At 41.3% G+C, this 22,239-nt stretch overlaps 1 long non-coding RNA gene across 9 annotated transcripts in view; it reads left to right on the top strand.

The window, feature by feature from the left end:
* Positions 1-22,006, top strand: part of LOC104871329 — a 114,124-nt gene extending 92,118 nt beyond the window's left edge. For 5 of the 9 annotated variants that reach the window (XR_002025789.2, XR_004518617.1, XR_782836.2 and 2 more), the window contains 2 exons: positions 8,373-8,677; positions 21,895-22,006. This is a non-coding gene — a long non-coding RNA (uncharacterized LOC104871329). Of the gene's footprint in view, positions 1-8,372; positions 8,678-15,134; positions 15,288-21,894 lie in introns of all 9 variants that reach the window. The other 4 variants (XR_004518622.1, XR_002025790.2, XR_002025791.2 and 1 more) reach the window with 2 other exon arrangements.
* The last annotated feature ends 233 nt before the right edge of the window (positions 22,007-22,239 follow it).

Here is a 22,239-nt window from a genome sequence, read left to right on the forward strand (position 1 = left end):
CCTTACAAAGGTCCCACCAGTAATTGCATGTGGCTTTAGGAGGATGTCTAGCTATAAACCATAAGGCTTGGCTAATAGAGTAAGTGGAAGGAGTAACCTAGTTGGCATAGCTTTTTTAGCTGCTCAGGTACCTCTGTACCTTCCATAGCTCCAAGTCTTTTCTGCGGCTGTTGGCAGAACTCAGACGTGGAGAGCTTAGTGGTCCCCTGGTCTACAGAACATCTTGTATTCCAATGATCTTGATAAATGCATGGAAAATGTGCAGCAAATTTAAGAGATGTTGGTGTTCCAGTAGAACGAATGACCGACCACAGCTGTCCTTCGACTGGTGTTTTCATTGAAATCATCAGGTCTAGTGGTGCTTTCCTAGTCACAGGTGTTATTCAAAGGTTTGCCTATATAAAAACACCTGACGTTTTTGATTGTTATAATGAACTAGGTTTTAAACACAGAACTACAGTTCTGCCCAATGAAAGGCGGTGGTGTTCTGACAAGCAATATGGTAAAAAAGATGTGGAATATTTATTATGTTAAGTAGTATGCATGCATATAGTATACACAAAGGCCCAGGATACAAGGCTGATTTAACAGCAATCAAATTCTAGTAGAATTTACTTGATTTTAACATCTTCCTTTTTAGATTGGAATATGGTATCTTAAAGAAAATCAGGCAAATTACTCATTTTGGGAACAAAGACTTTTGAAAGCTGTCAGCTCACTGACAGTTATGATGAGCATGTATTTCAGGCTTACAAAACATATTAATCAAACTTGTTCACAGCATGGTGGTCCAAGGAATGTTATTTTATTTTTGAGAGAGATTTTAAATAAGTGAGGAGCACAGCTATCATATACTACATAAATACAAAGCAGGGATTTTTTCTCTTTCAATGTGAGCCGATATCTTTCTCAGACTTACAGAATGTACTTACAGTACTCTGCAGGATCCTGCTCACTGTAAGACTCTTTGCAGAGGACCTGTGTACCATTCATCGAACCTCGAACAACTAGAAAATATGGGCTGCATTTGCAAACTTCAGTGTATGACATGGAAGTCTGGCAAGCTGCCTCACTTCTACTTAAAGGATTGTCACTCTGGGAAAAATAAATTTCTCTAACTAGACAAAAGTCAATGTTTTCATGTTTTACTGCAATCAAACTGATAGAGCTGACAATTCCATGTCGCAACACTTAAAATATCTGTGGATAATCAGTTACCTCCATCAATCATAAACACAAACCCTTCTATTTTCACAGCTTGTGTGTCTGTGACTAAGATATAAAACAGTTTTGTGAGACCCTACCCCCACCGCACCTCACCCTCTACCCCCCCATCTCAATATCCCTAATTTGTCTCCAGCTATGTAGGTATTTATACACATTGTGCATCTGGAAATAGCTTTTGATGACTCAAGTAGGATCAAGTTTAGAAAGTTTTCTTTCACTGTCCTGTTTATTTAATTTTTATGGGTCATTTATAGCCTGCATGCCTGTCAGAAAAATATGGAAGGGTGCTGCCATTCCAACTGGAGACATCATTATAAGTGAAAAAATGCTCAAGGTGTTTTCAAAGAGGGTGCTGAAACTTACATTTCCCTTCTTTGACTTCAGGGGTTGCTGGCAGCTGCCCCAAACAGACAGATAGTTAGGGTCGTTGGGGTAGAGCTGATCCCTTACACATTTCCTGGCAGGTGCAGTAAATGGCTCACTCCTGGAAACCCACCATCGTGATGGGGCAGATGATGGTGACAAAGCAAGGCAGACAGGTGACAACAGAACAAAGAGGCATGAAGGAATTGGATCGCAGGTAGCTCCAGCGTGGCAGAGTTTTTGGGTTCCGTTCGCCAAGCTTTGGTATTGATAATGACATGAAACTTGAGACAGTTTTAGAAATTGGTTTCGATTAAGATATGCCATCGTATTGCTTTAGGGTGAGAACAAATTTACTGCTACACACTGTTCTTTCCTCATGATATGATTTTATGAAAGTGCTTTTACATTCCTAACAAAGAATTACTGTGAGGAATCCACAAGCCCAAGCCCTCGTTCGGAACCTTCTCTGGTTTCTTTTTTTATGTATGATATATGTATATACTGTCATCCACATTCACCCACTGCCTCCTTTCTTGTTTCTTGGGTTATTTGGAGCTTTGCAATCACACTAAGCTGTTGTAGGACCCTTGGGGCAGCATCTTTTAGTTCCCCGTCAGGACACATTGCAAAACAATCAATCTTGCTCACACTCTCTTGGCGGAAGGGCCACGGCACGAAGAGTGTGGTGCTTTGCTCTTGCCATGAAGCCCGGGTGACAAAAGTTTTTACAAGAAGCTGACTGTATTTGGGGTTATGAATATGCAATGACTCTCATTAGTATTGAAGCTCCAGAGCCGGGGCTGACATTGCCCGCCACTTTGAGTTGGTGCAGGATCTGCTAATGAATTGTCTCGCTCCCTTACTCACACGGTCTGCTGCTGTGGCTCCTAAGTTCTGAGGGGAGTTGCCCACTGGGAGAAGACCATTGACTACAGAAATTAATTATCAAGCCCTACTCTTCATTTTGTGAAGCAATGTTTAGGCAGCAGTTAGATTGTCAAAACAGAAGAGATCTGACCTGCATGAGATAATATCCTAAATAGGAAAATGTAGAAAGAGACACAAGGATGGATCCGTGTGCACAATTGTAGGCATCACTGTGTGTACAAATGCTGTCAGCCTGGATCATCGTGTGGTATGTATGGAATCAAGTCATAGAAATCGGGCATTCTCTCGGTTTGCTTATTGTCCTTTCAAATGGAACAAAGAGAGACGACAGAATATACTCCAAAGTGAATAGGGTGGAAACACAAAACAACTCCATCAATTCTTTACTGTATTCTTTCATTTTCATTCTTGGGTCTCTGCCAAACATTTTGTAGCTCAGGCACATACCATCTTTCATGAACATGTTACTGATAAGGATACATTTCTAACCACTGATAAAGATATCTCAGCTGATTTTACAGTGTAGAAGAAGAGGTAAAAGTGCTCAGAAACCATTCAGAGTGGTCCTTTTTCATTGGGGTAAACTAAATGTCTTCCTCCACACCCCCTCTTCCCTGGACATTTCCTTTCAACTAGAAGGGAACTTCTGTGTCCTGCTGCAGACAATAAAGGGTGGGTAGAGTTGAAATTGATGAAGTTTTGTAAAAGGTAAGGCGTAAAGGGTATGTTGTAAGCTGTGTCAATATGGCAGTGAACAAAGTAGAAGTCCTTATATTAGGGTGTTTGCTTCTACAGCCAGTTATTTAATTGGCAACAAGTTATTTCTTGCAAGGAGGAAGATAGGCGTTATTTCTGTAGAGCTTTAGAGTGTGGTGCTTTATAGCTGCCCTATCAATTTGACCCATCATCAGAAAGAAGAAAAAAGCAAAGTGCAAGAACATATTCATGCAAAAGGAACAAGAATGATCATAGCAATAAAATAAATGCAGCTCTGATAAAAGTAGCTCAAGTGCCATATGTCAAACGCTGCTGGCCTTAGAGGCTGCACATGATTAAAGACGAATCAGTGATAAAATCTCAAGAAAGATGAGACCATTTGGGTGCTTGCAAATACCACCTGTCATTCTGCTGGCTCACCAGTATTATTTGCTCACATAACCTTGGCTTCCTAGTTAATGGCCACGACACACCTATCTTGAGGCCAAAGCCACCAAAATAATTACTGTTTTTGAAATCAGAAACAGCTAACAGAGGCCCAATCAGATATGCACACAAAACAAGTTACTGCTTTACTCAGTTTAGTTCCTAAATTTACATTCTTGATCCAATTTACTGTCAATATAGGGTTTTTACATTTTACAGTTTTAATATAATTACACAATCAGGGATAAACCCCCTCTACATTTACTCCCAAGAATTTTTTGACTTCCAAATGTTCTGATGTCCTAGGCATCCAAACATTTTCTAAGACAAATGTCTACCCCAGGATGTCAAATGAAGTGTTAGCTTTTTACAGATCACACTCAAATTTTAAAATATAAAAGTGAAAAGAGACCAACTGAAATAATGTTATCTAAGCATAAACTATTTAAAGTTAACACAAATATTAACAAGTATCTGCTACTATGAATATAAGAATCACATTATATGTGACAATATTTCAGATTTAGTTGCAACTGTGGTGGCTTTAATTTGGCTCTGTAATTAGCATCTATATTCTAGATTTTTGTGACTGCTGTATTATTTATGGAAGGTTTGTCCAAATATAATTTTGTACTTGTTACTTTTATCAAAAATTGATGTCTAGCGAAATAAAATGCAAAGAACTTGTGCTTCTCACATTTTTCTCAGTGTTTGCTAATAACTCTTTGCTGTCCACCCTTTTCTATACACAACCATAATACAATTGTAACAGTGGGTAAAACAATATGTTACATTGCTGCTAATCATATGCTAAGTTGTTTGACCATATACGGAAATAGAATTTGCCAACTTGCAACTTGGAAGACAACAGTTGATTCCTTTTTTATATTTTAAAACACACATACTCATAATTAGTATTTTGACACAGTTTTATGATATGAACCCAGACTTGGAGTACCCTACAGAACAAGTGCTAAAAATCAGAGATACAGTTTCTCTTTTTTTGAATATGCACTTATGATCTCACAATAATGAGGGGAAAAATGAAGAGGCTCTCACCCTTTGATATACTTACCTAAAATGTTGCCAGTAGAGGCTATTTTGATTAATTTGAACATATATGTAAGTTTAGTCCATTCTGATTTAGCATTGTATTCATTTTGGTTTACCTGTGGATGAGGGGGCACTATAATCTTTAGGGTTTTTAGGTTCTCTAGAATTCTTGTTCAGAACTTGAACCAAAGAATTTGTCCTCTGCAAGTCCTATCCATGTGTTTCTTTGTCAGCTGTGTAAGTTAACATTTGTTGAATGCCACCTGGCTGTTGGAGGTGGGGAGAGATGGATTAGAAAGACAGAGAAAACAGATACATTTTGGACACTGAGGATATTTACAGGATGGCTGGGCTGAGGATCACTGGGAATATGATGGAGATGAATTTTTAGTGTTAAATACAAACAAATATAGATTAATTTAGTTCACATGGAGTGGAGTGCACAAATATTTCATGGTTGCCAGTGAACTTTGAAAACAGCTCCAGGAAGGATAACATAGAGACTCATTTTTAAAGAAAAAAATAGTATTTTATCTTTCAGTATTCCAGTAATCAATTGTTGCAGAATGCTAGGAGTGGGCCCTGTCCTTGCATTAAAAAAATGCACTTTTGGCCCGTAATCTCAGCATTCTTGGAGGCTGAGACAGGAGGTCTACAAGTTCCACCCCAGCCTGGGCACCTTAGTGAGATTGTTTCTTTTTTTTTGTTTGTTTTTGTTTTTTGTTTTTTTTTGGTTTTTTGAGACAGGGTCTCACTATGTAGTTGAGACTGACCCAGAACTCACTACGTAGCCCAGGGTGGTCTCGAACTCACAGCGATCCTCCTGCCTCAGCCTCTGGAGGGCTGGGATTACAAGCGTGCGCCACCATGCCTGGTTTAGTGAGACTGTTTAAAAAAAAAAAAATGAAAAAGAAAAAGGTAGGGTGGGATCTGGAGACATAGCTCAGTTCTTGGGTTCAATCCCCAATACTGCCAAAGGGGAGAGGGGAGGAATACAATCCAGTTTGAATAACTACCAAGATTATACTTAACAGAATTATATCTATTAATAGCACCAAACGTACAAGAATGATCACTTTCAAAATTACCATTTAAGTTGGCTGGAATTTTAGGCAAATCTCAAAGAGAAGTCGGAAGTGTAGACTCATTTTTGTTTTTGGATATCTGCAGCTTCTCAAAGCATAATTATAGCCTACCTTCTGCCCCAGCATGCCCTAAAGAAAGAGGCCAGCCCTTTGTTTCCACTTCCCAACTTCCTGCGTGGATATTGGAAGTTTAAATATTTTATGCAAATTTGGCTTTCCTTTGAGTAAGACTTCACTGTGTCTAAGACTCACTATTTCAATGATAACATTTCCTTCTGAAGTGATATAATTTGAGGTTTCAAATCATGTGTTTGTAATGTCCTTTTCTGTTTTCTCACTTCAAAAAAATGTATCTTTAGGTAGAAAGAAAATACCTTGTTTACCAGCAATCACCGCTTTTAAATGTCAGCAGGACAGAGTGAGAGAATATGGATTTAAAAAGATGAGAGTAACAATTTGAGCGATTTCCGTTCTTTTTTGACTCCCCAGCTGTCTTGCCTAAAAGCACTATGTATAAATGTTGATTCTAGATTGATCGCTGTCCAGCAGGATCACACAGGGACCCCTGAGTGCTGTGTCACTGAGAACAGTTACCGGGATGGGGGAGTTTCACTCCTTGGTTGTGTTCCCTGAACACTGATCTAGCCCAGCCTTGGACTTGGCTCTTGGTAAAATGACCAGGGGGCGGGGGAGGGGGGACAGGATCTCCCTGTGGAGTACAAGGTGGCCTTGATCTCACTGTGTAGCCCAGGCTGCTCTTGAACTCACAGCGATCCTCCTGCTTTGGCCTCCGGAGTGCTGGGATTACAGGTGTGTGCCACCATGCCCCAGCCTTTTGCTTTTCAAATAGAGATCCAGATTCAATGTGAGTTGCTATGTATGTGGCAGCATGGTGAGAGTTGTGTCACCTATGTTACAACTACACGGATTAGTCTGAGTGGGCAGCAGAGTGGTGTGAGAGATGCACTAACTGAATGGTCAGAGAGGAAACCTCACAGGCGTCTGGGTTTGAGTCCTAGGGACGCATTACATTCTTTGCATCACATGAAACATTTTAAGGTCTTGAATAATCTGTGCTGGAAGTTAAGTTCAGGCTTTGTGCCAGTCCCACAGGGAAAGTGCTTTTGGCTGGAAACATCACCCTGCCTTGTACCTTTCAAGTTAGATGAGGTGGATCTAATTAGTTCTGTTAACATGTAAGGCGGGTTTTGTGTGGCTGCACCCTAAGTCTTTTAAATATAGCTTTATTTCAGTGAGACTGTAATCTTTGTTATGAACTTATTTCTATTTAGGGAGAAAGACATTATAAGGCATAATAAATAATTAGAATGCAGTTTGCCAAATGATGTAATAGAGGCATATACAGGAATCGTGGGAACATATGAGGAAATAATTAATTCTGCCTTGAGGGGCGATGTCAGCAAATGCCATATTGGATCAGAACCTTGAATTTTAAGAAATTATAATTTTCCAGGACAGGAGGAGGTTGAGAGTTCATTTCAGGTGACAGAAATGTCGTGAGCATATGTATGACTATGCCTGGAATGTGCAGGGGATGACAAGAGTGGTCGATTGTAAAACAGTCCCAGAATCTTTCCTTTCTCGACTCTAACCCCTGACAAAGAGCCATCACAGGGCTGGGCTGTTCATGTGACATGCACGGGCCAGTGGACATCAGCAAGCAGGCAGGCAGCAGAAACTTGGGATTGCTGTGCTGGGAACCTGGGGCCATTGTGTGAATGAGCCTGGAGGATGAACAGGAGAGCCGACCTGGCTCTTGGAAACACCAACCATATAACAAGATCATCTTAGGCCGTGCAGGTACCAGCTGATCCACCATCTGACCACAAAGGATGGGGGATTCCAGGGACAATCAGGCATCAGCCCCGACCGACTGACCCAACTCATTCACACGATTGTGAGCTATATGAAAAGTCATTCTAGCTGGTAGGTTTGGGGTGTTTTGTTATGCACCAAAGCTTATGCACAGAAGATATTTATAAGTACTTACGGGGAATGTGAAGAGGAGCAGCTGAGGATAAAGAGGATGTGTAGCATTGCCAGGGTCATGCTAAGGAGTTCAGACCTATTTTCTAATATCAAGTTTCCTGAGCTCCATGGATTCATGTACCGCTTTAACAAATACCTTCAAACTACCTGGAAGATTTTTTTAAACTGTCCAGTTTCATATCAAAATTTATTTTAACGCAAACTTAATATTCATTTGACACATCAGTGTGATATGGGAGTTTCATTTTTCTAAACCTATTAAATATATAAATATTTGAAACTTTAGTCTGCTGCCTGTCAGAAGCCATCTTTTATGTTGTGGGTTTAAACTATTTGTGAGGTTACCAGCATAAAGACGGTAGGTGGTTGAAATCATGGGAATAGCTGATGTCATCCACACACACACACACAAAAATTAGTGCAGGTATCTTCAGCTTTTCTATTCCCAAACTCTTAAAAAGATACAACTTAACACAGCTAGGAATAGTGAGTGGTTCGTATATGTAATAATTCCCAAATGGGGGTGGCAGGTATCTTTAGATGGGAAAGATGCCCCCATGTTATTTTGATGCTACTGCCTCTCACCTTCTGTTTATTTAGAGTGAAACAAGGACAGGGCTGAGGAAGAAGAATTGGTTAAAAGAGACGAATTTGTGTGAGAGGGAAAAAGGAGCCTCTGCAGAAGTGAAGGAAGTTGAAGATGAAGAGGTGCCCACTGCCCAGTCCCGAAGAGAAACCCAGTGGTCTGGTTGTTCCTGATCAAGGCTGGCTCCAGCCGGAGCACAAGGAAGGTCTGGGGAGAGCGATTTGCATAGAACTGTTCGGTGTCTGCAACACTTCCCAAGCCTTCAATATTTAAGCCCAGCAGGGTTTGTAATTCTACTACTTTGAGCTTGGGAATCGAGGTGGGTGCTAGTGCTTTTCTTTCTCTGTCCATGGTCCACATTTTATTTCTTTTTTTCCATTAAGTTTATTGGTACACTTGAAGCAAACAAATGGTCCACATTTTAGAACAGTGCCCACCTGGGCACAGTGACTCTGACCTCAGTGTAGCACGGTATTTGAGCTCCTTCTCAGGAATGGTGCTAAGAATGCTAACTGGGACCTTCATTTTAAAGCCGTGCCACAGGTGGCCCTTCTGCCCCTGGCACCCATGGATCCCAAAAGCAAGTTACTTGCCTTATGCTGCTTTGGGTAAAAGGAAACTTCTCTACTGGCAGAACTGGAATGCCATCAGCGTATCTGGTCCTTAGGGAATGTCTACCCTCAACGAATAGCTTCTTTGCCTATTAATATTATTTTTAAGATGAATGAGTTTTTAACCTGGCTCAGACATGATTTGGTGCCTCTGGAGCCTGCTCAGTGAATCCTCTGATTCCTTTGACATCTGGCATTCACAACTCCTGTAAGAGTGGCTGCCTCCAAAATGTACCCCGAAAGCATTCCTGCTGGGCCCCTTCTGTCCAAGCATCAGCGCAGTATTGGAAATGAACAAGTCAAGACCCAGCTTTCCCAGAAGGAATCAAGAAATGCCTCACTCAGCTCGACCTGTTTGTTTGCAGAACTGGGGATTGAACCCAGGGCCTTCACAGTGACCTATAGCTCCAGCTCTTCTCTTATTTTTATTTTGAGACAGGATCTCACTAAGTTGCTTAGTCTGGGCTCAAACTTGCAACCCTCCTGCCTCAGCCTTTCAGAGTGCTGGGAATACAGGTATGCGGCCACTGTGCCTGGCTTTCAACCTGGGTCTTCATGTCTACCTTGAGAAAGTGTGACTAGTTGGGCTGGAAGCTGTTTTCTTGTGCAGTTGGCACCTTAATCTCTTTCTTTTACACTCTCGATGTGTTCTGCAGCCTCCTAAGTCAGATAGCTGATGCTCCAGCCACTTTAACGTGTGAGAGAGGTGTCTTTCATGGCAGATGCTCAGTGCAGAGGGATTGACATAGTTATTTGCACTTGTAAATGTGGCATTGTAGGTAGGGGATGCATTTTCAAATAACTGAAGCAGTCTAAAGCCAGACCTATAAAGTTAAATGTACTCATTTTACTTTTTGTAACGTGAAGATATTAAAATAATGAAAGAAATTGGGTATGTACCAAGGAAGTTAACTCACCAAAATATAAAAGGAAGAAGAAAGCCTTTTCACTTTTCCCTTGCTCCTGTCTTTCCAATTCCATTTTCTGCTTGGGCCTAATAAATGCATTTTAAGTAAAACCCGACCGACTGCTCTCTCTGCTCTCTGTCTTCCTCCTCCTGCAAACATCAGCCCAGCCACTTTTTCAGATCCACCTCAAGGAGACACAGGCATTCAAACCGTCCCCCGGGGTTGCGTGTGAACCGCGTACACTGGCTCCAGGGCAGGAGTGGGGACCCGGGAGAAGTGAGCAGCCGGCCAGCACTTGGGGAGAGGCTGTAGGAGGGCCAGCCACTGCTGGGAAGATCTGCATGCCAGCGGATCTGAATATTTGGCAAAGAGCTGGCTGGGCTCTGGGAGGGCACCTCTTGATTCGCCTGGTCAGATGTTCAGAGATAAAACGAGGCAGCCCGCACGCTGGCGCGAAGCTCACAGCCTTGCAGTCAGTTTTGAATTTAGATGTGAATTGTGATATCAGTGTCACGGTGGCACATGCTTTGAGAAAGTACTTACAGAGAATAATTGAAAGATTCAGTGTGAGGCTTCTGAAAGCCATAATTTAAAGTTCCAGCAGCCTCCATATTACTCTCCCCATTAAAATTTAAAGTGACAGAAGTCCAATTACGGATGGTTATTTTCTTAAATAAAATCATATTTCTACTCCCAGTGAAAGATTCATTGCTGCCCACTAATCTCTGTCAGGAGAACCGATCTCGGTGGCGTCTGGGGTTGGTGGCGGAGATGGTTCGCTTTATCTGTGGACAATGGAATGACACTGGGGGAAAGCAAAGCTGGAAGGTCTCCGCGGGCAGCGACTCATGGGAGGCTGATTTGCATGATGATCACCATTATGGATCCTCACCGGTGCCAGCCTCCACACTTAGCCGAGTGCAGCACCACTCTAATAGCAGCAGCGGAGAAGCCCGTGTCGAGTTGGGCTGCAGCACAGGTTTTGCAAAGCCAGCTAGTTAGGAGGAGCAACGAGGAAGGACTCGGGGCAAGGCAGGCGATTGTGGAAAGACAGGTGCTTCTCCCTCTTCTTTTAACACAAAGGAATGTGTTTACCAGGAGAGGCCACTTCATGCTGGGCCTGGGTGGCCACAGAAACTCTGGTGTGAAAATAGATTGGTGGAAACATTTCCAGGGTAGAAGCGCAGACGGTAAGCCAGGCTCCAGCCGCAATTGTTAATGAAAAACTTTGTTCCTTGGAGTTCTTGGGGACAAAGGAGCAGGGAATCAACTAATATTATGACTCATGATGTCAAATGGTACAGCGGGTGTATATACGTGTCTATGTATGAACACTAATGTAAGCGATGTCTTATAAATAATAGGTCACATAATTTCTCAAAAGTTTCACATTTGATAAAATATTTACAAGTAGGTCACAGCTCTGCTAAGTTTTGTCATAACTTCAGCATAGCCAGCCCTTGGCAGTTCCCAAGTTTACTTTTCCTCTTCTGGATTTAGCCTTAGGATCTACCACCTTTTTACAAAACTGATCCCATGATATGAACTCAGCTTCTTCCTTCTCTCTTCTGGTCATTTCTCGGTGAGAGGTGCACACATTCACTTGTGTCTGTGGTTTCATCACTGTTTTGACTCTGGCCGCACATTATTCGAGCTTTTCCATTTCCTTTTTGGACATTCTCTTGGCCTTTTCCATACACACAGACCAATAAACAGCCTGACCAAAAGCCCCTTTCTTAAATTTCCTAATCTCACTGTTTTTTTTTCTTTCAAATAGAACCTTGTCTACTTTCTCTTTTGTGCCTCTGTCTTCTTAGCATTCACTCTTTAACTTCTTGCAGTCGGGATTCAGCCACCCCTGATGTTCTGAAAATGTTCACGCACCCTTCACTCCAACTTAACAGACTGCTTTTCTTACTCCACGCCAAAGGGCGAGTGACTTGACTAGGTGATAAATTTTGGGTGACTTTGGGCCATCTCAGCATCTGTTGGAGAAGGACGGTCCTACTAAGTGCAGCAGACATTTCCCCCTGAGGCAAGCGGCCCACCCTGCTGTCACTTTCCTGGCTTACAGGGCCGACACAGTTTTGCAGTTGAGATAGCTAAGTATGTTTAGGCGTTCTCTATCCTGGCTTTATTAATCAGTAATAAAGATTGTATTGTGGTCTTCCAACTGTTTTATTTTTTGAGCTATTTCTTAACTTTTTAGAACTCTGAAGAGAGGACTTTCAATTTGGGGGAAACCCCAAGAAACCACATACAAATACAATAAAAGTCTTCTTGATCTCACTTTTGCGAGGTGACCACTATTGATGTGCACTTGCTCTGATTTTCTGTACATATGCATGTGTGTGTGTGTGTGTGTGTGTGTGTGTGTCCATGGTGGAAGGAAGGGTATGGTGATGCTAAGCAACTTAGTTGATGGTGGCCAGGAAACAGAGCAGGGGAACAGTGCTAGAAAGGAAGGGGTGAGGGGCGGGACCTAGAAGCCAAGGCCGCGCCTGCATAGCCCACCCAGATGCACCCAGTAACTGAGCTCCACTAATTCCCTGGGTGGATCCCGAAGCCAGCTAGGCCAACACGCCACTCACTGCCACACAGCATAGCTGGATGAACGTTCATTATTTCGGGGCGGAGTTTGTCCTTTTGTACTTCGTGTACAGTAGACATGGGAGATGAGCTCATTCCAGGCCAAGACCGCAAGCCTATCCCTCAAGAGGGTTCTCAGCAAACGAATTCCTTCTACACCTTGGCCCTACCACAAGGAAGCAGGGGACCTACTGAGAATCTAGCCAGTCTCCAGATGATCTTCAGTCTGGCTCCGCTTCCTGTCCAAAATATATATCAGACCTGAAAGAAGAGTCGGGCTGCCTTCACCTAGATAGCTCTGCTTGTGCCCCAAGGCCGTTTCCCTCGCAGAGAGGTTGTTTGCCAAGTGGACCTAGAAAAATGTGAAAATAATGAGATGCAATTGATGGGGCTGCGGGATTTTGACTTCTTCAGTTGTCCCCTTGCAAAGTGTGTAGGGCTGGTGTGGAACATTTGCAGTACTGTGATCACCTACACAGGAAAACAAGGTTCTTTAGAGTATCATGAACCTGGCTGTGGGGTCATTGGAAACTGCCACAGACATGTGCGTGACTGCACATCTGGTACGGTTTTCCCCACTCGGGATACACAGGGAGGCATGTGTGTGTTAGACAGAAGCGCAGCATGAAGAGAAAAGAGGTCCGCATTCCATGGGCAGGAATTATCACATAATGTGCAGTTTATACAACACTGTGGAAAGGGCCAGGCAGCCTAGCTGTGTGAGATAATTTCACTGCTCACCAAACAGATTAGAAATGGACTTTTAATTATGATTGCCAATTTGCTATGGCTATATTGCTTAATAGGAGCATCTGATTGGGTTAATTTTTTTTAATTGATAAGTGGAGCACTTAAACTCGTAGGGATGAATTTGTTGTTATGTACAGGCAATTTTATATTCTGACTTTTTTGCTGAAGTACAAATTACAGGCATTCCTTATTTGTTGTAGTTTTGAGGTCACCACTCTTCCTTCCTTCACCTTTGTGTGGCTTTGTAGATCTGCTGATGGAGATAGAGCAGGGCTAAGTGACTGTTAAACTCTTTTCCATATACAGTAAAAGCCATTAACATGGACCTCACTAAATTTGGAATTTATGAAAATGAGGGCAGGGCCTGGGTTAAAGTTTATTTTTGCATTGTCTTGGAATTGAAGCTTTGCTGAGCTAACAAGTAGTATAAATAAAATTGTAGGAGACTGGCACTATCCCTTTAAAAAGCAGACATTTGAAGCACTTTGGAGAAAGGTTTTGTACCAGTGGTAAAGACATAGAGTGTCAGAAGTTACAGGGCAAAGATTTAGGCCACTTACTGCCTATATAACCTTAGCTTCTCGGAATATTTCCCCCATCTGTAAAGTGGAGATAGTTACCTACTTTATAGGGTTGCTCTGAAGGTTAGATTTAATGTATACAAAATGTCTGGTGTGAAGACAATTGCCTACCTAAAAGAAGTGGGAAGCTGACTTCAAATTCTTTTCATTTTTTTCAGTAAAACAAGTTTCTTTAGAGTTTGTTAATCTCATCTGAGATACTGATTTGTTATTATTTTACTAGAGGGAAAAACCTAGCATAAAGAGAGAGAGCTTTGGAGCCAGGCAAATTGGGGCTTGGAAGTCATTATTTATTAGATCTGGGCAAGTTACTGAACATCGCTTCGGTTTTATTTTCTAATTACAAAAGAAATATTAATCCTGTTTTAGTGTGTGCTTCTGTAACAAAGCACCTGAAAGTGGATTTTATTTTTTATTTTTATTTTTTTTGGTACTGGGGATCGAACTCCGGTGCTTGTGCTTGTGATGCAGGCGCTGGAACCACTGAGGTAAATCCCCAGCCCAAAAGTGGATAATTTATAGAGAACAGAAATTTATTTCTCATGGCCTTGGAGTCTGGAAAGTCTAAGATCCACGTGCGAACATCTGGTGAGGGCAATCTTGCTGCGACCTCACATGGTGGAAGATAAGATCCGAGATGTGGAGGGACTGGGAGAGGAGAGGAACAGCGGGGGGGGTCTCACTCCCGGGGGGGAAGACCCCGTGGACAAATTGCTTTTTGAATGTTTTGTGGTAACTAAATTTCGACATGAATTTTGGAGGGACCAAGAGGTTCAAATCATAGCAGTGTCTGCTCTGGGACTGCCACAGGACAAATGAAATGGTGCCTGTAGGATATGCAGCTCAGTGATTTTCCGGTTGTAACCTCCCAAATGTCAGTTGTTGCCGTCATGATCTTTCTGACAAGTGCCACACTTTGGACTTTGCATTCATTCAGACTTGTCTTTTTCAATTCACCTACATTAATGAATGTTATTTTAGATGTAATCTCCATTCTTGGTGAGAATTTTAAGTACACCATGGAAATTTATAGAGAAGTAAACATGGCTAAATAAGTAGGGAAGTGAAAGGAGAAAGAATAGTATTTTAAAGGTCAGGCACAGAGGCGTCATCTTTGATGACTCCATAGTGAATTTTGTGTATAATTTTGTGTCCTTTATCAAAGGTTTTTATATTAAGCAGAAAGAAATGGAACTTTATAATTAATAAGCAATAAGAAGCATGCACAGGTATGAACCCACTCCTAGCATTCATTGGGAGAGGAAAAACGGCAAATCCTGCTGGCACTTTGTTTTTATGTTTTTTCTTTCCTCTTATATTTCATTGTCTGCATGGAGGAGAAACACAAGTTCTGTGATGTGCTACCTGCAAATTATGATTTGTCCTCTCCTTAATGATGGCCATATGCAATTTGGAGAATCCGTCAACTCAGCACCTGAATTGGATGACTGGCAAATGGATGCTACTGGTGGTGAAATAAAAGCAGCCAGGTGTGTGTGTGTGTGTGTGTGTGTGTGTGTGTGTGTGTGTGTGTGTATTGTGAAGTGCTCCTCAGTAGGAGAAATGATCTCTACTGAAAACTATCATCCATGGTATTTTTGTAGAAGCATGAAGTACCCATCTTCCTTTGCAAAAGCAGAGTAGCTATGTTTCTTGATATTCTGTACTGTTATAACACACATTCACAGTCATAAACGTTTTATACAATTCTGGCTTTTTCAAATGGCCCAATCAATAAATGGGCAAGTTAATTGAACAGAGAATTCTCAAAAGAAGAAGTAAAAATGGCCAATTAGCATATGAAAAAAATTCAACCAGTTAACCACTAGGGAAACGCAAATTAAAACTGCATGGAGATCCTACCTCACCCCAAACAGAACTGCTATCACAAAGAATACAAAAAAAAAGTGCTAGTGAGGATGCAGGGTCAAAGAAACTTTCCTACACTATCAGTGGGAATGTGAACTAGTATGAACAGCATGGACATCAGCGTGGAGACTCTTCAAAAAACTGAAAAAGGAACAGTATGTCACTCGATCTGACTATACTACTCCTTAGTATATTTCTAAAAGAATTAAAGACAGCATACTATATGGATATATGCATACCCACATGTGTAAAGGTACATTTCACAGCAGCCACACTGTGGAAACTGCCTAGATGCTCATCAGCAGACTAATGGATAAAGAAAATGTGCCATACTTACATAATAAAATATTATTTAGGCACGAAGAAGAAAAATCACGTTATTTGCAGGAAAAATGGGTGGAACTGGAGACCTTCAAGTTAAGTGAAATAAGCCAGACTCAGAAGGTTAAAATTATGTGCTTTCTCTTATATAAAAAACCCTAAAAATAAATAAGAATAAAAAACAAAGGAGAGAGGACAAGAAACTAGTCTTCTAGAGATGGGGAAGAGGTTGTGGGAGGGGGAAAGAATGGAAGAGGGGTTAATGGGGACGAGAATAATTGAAATAGGTTATAAACTCATACCAATATGCCATAAAGAATCTCATCATTCTGTACTGCTACAATGCACCCATATAATCGCTAAAAAATCAGTTTCTCTTTGCATTATGCATGCATGGCCTTGCAAAAATAGCTAGGCAAGGCATTGTGAGTCCATGTTTCTTTGACTTTCCAGGGCTGCCTAAGTTAAGCGGACCATTTAAAAGTTAAGTCAGTTCAGTAAGTGACCACCAGTGTTTCAATACATGAATTTTTGTAAGTTTGCAAGTCAGACAAATTCCTTTGTCAGACCATGTTGTTGAAGATTTGAGTAAGAAAATGTGCTCACTTACATACATATGTCCAATCATTTTTGGAAGTACTAAGTGGCTAGTTGCATAGTATGGCATTATTTGTCTCTGTCTGGCATACTAGCAAGATCAGGAATAATTATTAATATTTAGTGAGTGTTTACTTGATGCAGGCACTGTCTTAGAAGCTGAGGATATAATAAGAACAGTAACAAGAAAGACACAGTCTGATGCTGCTAACAGCAACCCTATTAGTAGGTGTGGACAAAAAATATATATTTTTTTAGAGTTTAAATATTTCATCCACAGTTAGATAAATGTAAAGTGGCTGGACTAGAATTATAGTGCTATATTTATAACAGCAGCCTAACCTATATTCCAGTTAAGAGACCTGCAGAATACAGTGGCTTAAACTAGATAGAAGGAGTTTCTTGACACAATGGAAGCTGTTCCCTGAGTCAGACCTGGACTGATAGGTTTAGACTTTTGGCTAAAGGCGAAATAAAACTTTTTAATCCTTTGCTGTCTCTGGATATTGGTTTCATTCATGTGTCTTAAGATGCTTGAGTATTCTCTCTGAGCATTTCCTGAAAGCTGAACTCCTAACTTATGTTCACATCCCATGAGCCACACCTAGCTTCCAGGAAGGCCTCAGAATAGTCTTTGTGGCCGTGTACTCCTTAAAACTCAGGGCTGTTAAGGAAGAAGGGGAGACTTGGCAGTCTCTATGCCACATGTTAGCAAAAGCATTGCTTCGATGTGGTGTTTTAGCCACAGACTTGTCCAAGTAACAGATCTTATGACTTTGAGATATGCCTAAAGCCATTATCCCTTTCCTTTCTAGTAGTATCATATCAAGGTTATGTATATATGTATCTAGTGTGTATGATATCTTTAAATATCCAAAATATGTGAGATATCATGAATATTACATGATTCTACAGTCAATTCTGGCCATCTGCAAGTACTGATGCAAAATTTCACACTAGAAGTCCAATGGCTTTACTCCTTGGCAGAAAGTCTTGCGAAACCCCCAGGATTTGTCTTCCTTGCATTCTCACTCTGAAAAAGGTCTCAGACTCAAAGATCTATGGTGTAAGAAATGTGTTCTTAGAGAAATGTCTTCATAGAAATAAAATTGCTCTCAAGTTTTGAGCAAGACATGTACTCAGTGCATGAGTCATAAACAATGCTGATCCAGAGCTTTAGTTTCTCACAATTCTTGGTCTCATCTGATAAAGTTCAAATAATTAGAATTTACTATAGAAAAAGCAATTCATACACATTTATTGAGACATACTTAGATATTAGTGGCATTGGGATAGACTCTTAAGATCCTTGCCTAGGTGTTTCTTGGGGCCATAAGTACTTGGGATAAATACAGAACCCACCTCCTGTGTGTGTGTGTGTGTGTGTGTTGGATGAGGAGGTCTTCTAAGTGGGAGGCAGTTTTAGACAAGTTTTATCACACTACGCATGTGGGTGTAGAAAGAAACAACTAAAGAGAGCAAGAAGCCTTAAAGACAAAACCTCAGAGAGATCACAGCCTGCAGAAGTTAGGGCTTTCATTGTTTCTGTTTATACTGTATACCAAAATTCCACCTGCTCTCAAGAGGTTTACTTGAAGTGGTAATTGATTCAGGGACATCATGTCTTTTCCTCCTTGGAGCTGGGGCTTTCTGGGGACAGGTGGAGGGAAAGGTGGAAGGATGGGATGGGGTGGAATTTGCTCTCTCTATGTTTCAGGATGGCAAGGTACTCTAGAGGTATACCAGGCACTCCAGGAACATGACAGCAAGTACGAGACATGGCCTCTAGCTCAGTTGCAAAGGACCAAAATTGTAGCTGAGGAGTTCAAGTATATAAAACATTAAGGAAAAATCAAGGACTAGGCTGTGAGATATGATTATTCTAGAGAGTCCAGCAGGTAAAGCAGGTGGATTTGTTTCTTGGAAAAGCTTCTTAGATTGTGTCACAGGTGGAGTGCCAAAGGAGGAAAAGGAGCTAATTAAGAAAAAGGCAAAGAAAGCCAGGTGTGGGGATGCACACCTGTAATCCCAGCACTCAGGAGGCTGAGGCAGGAGGACTGCTGTGAGTTTGAGGCCAGCCTGGGCTATGCAGTGAGTTCCAGAGCAGTCTAAACTACATAGTGAAACCCTGTCTCAAAAAACCAAAAAACCAAACCAAACCAAAACAAAAAAAACAAAACCTGAAAAGGCAAAGACAGGGTGTGAATGAAGATTTAGAGTGACCTTTGAGGTCAGCTAACCTGTGCACTTGAGGCAGAGTTCATGTAATAAAGCGGAGTAGGGAAGTGGAGAACTTTTTTTAAAAAACTCAGGTGTGGATAAAGCCATAGGAACTTATGTAAGATTGTAATGAAAGTGATGTTGGCTTAATTTTTAAGGATATGAAAATAATCAACAAGTGGGATGTCTTCTTATTAAAAAGCTTCTGGGGGGAGGGGGTAAAGGGAGGGCAGGGACCAGGGGAAAAAATGAGAACCAAGAACTGTCATGTAAAGGTACAAGATCCCAATGATGAATGTAACGGTACTGTATACCCAAAATGTACCAATAGACTCAATGAGGAAAAAAAATTAAAAAGCTTCTGCATAGCAAGAGAAATGACCAACAGTGTGAAGAGACAACCCGCAAAGGTCTACTATGTAGAATATATAAAGAACGTTAAAAAAAAAAACCCGACCTCCCAAATTTAAAGACCCAATCCAAAAATGAGCATCTGAAATGAGCAGACACTTCTCAGACAAAGAAGTAAACGCATCAAATAAACATATGAAAAAATGTTCAACATCACTGGTCATTCAAGAAATACAAATGAAAACAACACTGAGATTCCACCCCAGAAGGAATGGCTGCTATCATGAAATCAACCAATAACAGATGCTGGTGGGCTGTGGGGAAAGAGGAACCCTGCTCCACTGCTGGTGGGAGTGCAGACTGGTGCAACCACTGTGGAAATCAGTATGGAGACACCTCAGAGAGCTAGGATTGGAGGTCCCACTTGACCCAGCTACTCCCTTTCTGGGTATCATCACCAAAGAATTAAAAAAATCATGCCACATAGTGATATATGTGCACCCATGTTCATAGCAGCACAATTTGTAATAGCTAAAACTTTTTTCCAGCTTTAATTGAGTTTACTGGTACATTTTAGGGATACAGTACAGTTACATTCATTGTTGGGATCTTGTACCTCTACATGACAGGTCTTGGTTCTCATTTTTTCCCCTTGTCCCTGCCCTCCCTTCACCCCTCCTCCCCTCCCCATTTACAAACACTTTATTTCCATCTTTTCATTTTCTCACATTTTTTCTTTTCCCTTATTATCCTTCCCCTATCCATCCCACCTTCTCTATACCTTTAGCCTTTTTCTTCCCATTTCACAATGTCAGTAATCTTATTAGGATCTTACGTACTATTACAGTTTATTCACACCAGAGAAACTATTCGGTATTTACACGTGTGTGACTTATTTATTTCACTTAGGAGTATGGCCTCAATATGTATCTGTTTTCCTATGAATGACTCTATTTTCTCATTCTTTATGGCTGAGTAATATTCCATTTTATAGAAAAACCACATCTTCTTTATCCAGTTTCCAGCGGATGGGCAAATGGGCTGTTTCCAAGTTTTAAATGAATATAACTCAGTACTATTAAGTCCAGTGAAATTAACACAAAGCAGTTCAATTTTTTTTTTTTTGTACCAGGGATTGAACTAGGGCCCTTGCACTTGCGAGGCAGGTGGCAGAACCACTGAGCCAAATCCCTGGCTGCAATAGATGAAACTTGAAAGTAGCCTGATTGCCCATCAATAGGAGACTGGGTAAAGAAAATGTGCTCCCCCTCAAAATGGAATACTACTCAGCCATAAAAAATGAGAAATTAGAGACATTTATAGCTAAGTGGATGCACATTGAGGCAATACTCTTAAGTGATATAAATAGGACACATGTGTACATACCGAATAGTTTCTCTAGTGTGAGAAACTGAAAGTGTAAATAAGGACTAAAAGGTCTAATAGATAATGGGAGATAGGAAGAGCAGGGGCAAAGGGGAAGGGGAAGTGGGAGGACTTGGGGGAGAGAAAGAAGGGAATGGAATTAATATGAGGAAATGAAAAATAATGGAAACAAAGCCTTTGTAGATAGGGAGGGAGAGGGGTTTAAAGAAGGGCGGGGGAATGGGCAAAAAAAAAAAAAAGAACCAAGATTGATTATATAAAGGTACAAATTTCCAACAATGAATGTCATTATATTATATACATTTAATGTCCCAATAAAATTGATTTAAAAAAATTTAAGGGTATGAAATAAGAATAAATTAATAATTGGCCAACAAAGTGAAAGAAAGAAATATATATCCAAAAATTACAGTGCTATATCTTGCCTAGGCTGGGCGGGGGGAATTCCTATGTAGTATCTTAGCAACACAGATGTCCAGGGAACAGGAGGAAACCAAGGTTAGGTGATTCAGATTGGGAATCCAACTTCACTAGGGTTGGCCTGCAGTCCAGGCCTCAATGCTTAAGAGAATATGATGATTTAGGATTGGCTCAGGACTTGGTATCTGAGGAAATCCAGTCCAGCCCAAGGTGCAGCCAATTAGAGAATAGAGAGCAGGTGAGATTCAGAGTCAGGTGCTAGCAGGGCTCATTATGACTGGGCAGCATCCTGGAATAGGTGTTTTGTTTTATAATCATGATCCAGTAGATTTAAATTCAAGGCTAAACACGAGGCATCACAAAAAAGAGTCTGCAGAGGGGCATTTCAGAGAGACAGCAGCCCCTGAGTCTGAGGACAAGCAGCATTTCTTGTCAGGATGTTAGTCTTGGTCCGAGCTGGTGTTGCTGTACACAGAGATGCCTGGGGAGCCCAAGGAGGGACCTTCCTGGGTGCTTCCACACTGCTGCAGGCCTGTGACTTTTCAGGTTGTGCCTTAGCTGCAGAGCATCTGCACTTGGCTAGTGGGTGGCTTCACAACCAGCCTCTGTGTTTTTTCCCCAATGGGAAGCAGTGGGGTCTTTAGGTGTGGGTCATGGATAATGAAAGTCTGTCTTCACAATAAGGGTATGTGGCATTCATGACTTTTATTAGGCATGGATCTGCACGTGGGTGTGGGATGGACCTCAAAATCATTCTTTCAAGCAGAAGAAGAATGCCTTAACTAACGTTATCACCATAAATGGTCCAGGCTGTGTTTTAAAAATGTTGAGCTAAATCTATGTTAGTGATCAGGAAATGGACGACATTTGCACTTCTGAAAAGTAGTTCTTAGGAGGGTGTGGATTGCTAATTGGCTTCTGTTTTGTTCACAGATGTACTGCCTCCAGGACAGGGGACAGACACCCCTTGATTACCTGCTTCACATCACCTTTCATGTTTTATTGTTGGAAATAGACCCATTGGAGGATCACCTCATTACCTTTTGCAAAAATGGAAACAGATCAAGACCTGGAGAATGCCATTGTGATCTGTGGTTCCGCCAGCTTCACGGAGGACATCTTCAAGACAGTTGTGCCTCAACAGCCTGAAATCAGCAAAGATTAAACCCACCCTCCTTGTCTCTGACGCGCCTTAAATCGGTGCAACCCCTCCAAATTAATGCGAATTAAAACATGCATTGCCTTCCAACTTAATTGAGTGCTTGCTATGTGTGAATC

This window comes from Fukomys damarensis, unplaced genomic scaffold, assembly GCF_012274545.1.
Source record: "Fukomys damarensis isolate Sample0158 unplaced genomic scaffold, DMR_v1.0_HiC HiC_scaffold_3, whole genome shotgun sequence".
NCBI lineage: Eukaryota > Metazoa > Chordata > Mammalia > Rodentia > Bathyergidae > Fukomys > Fukomys damarensis.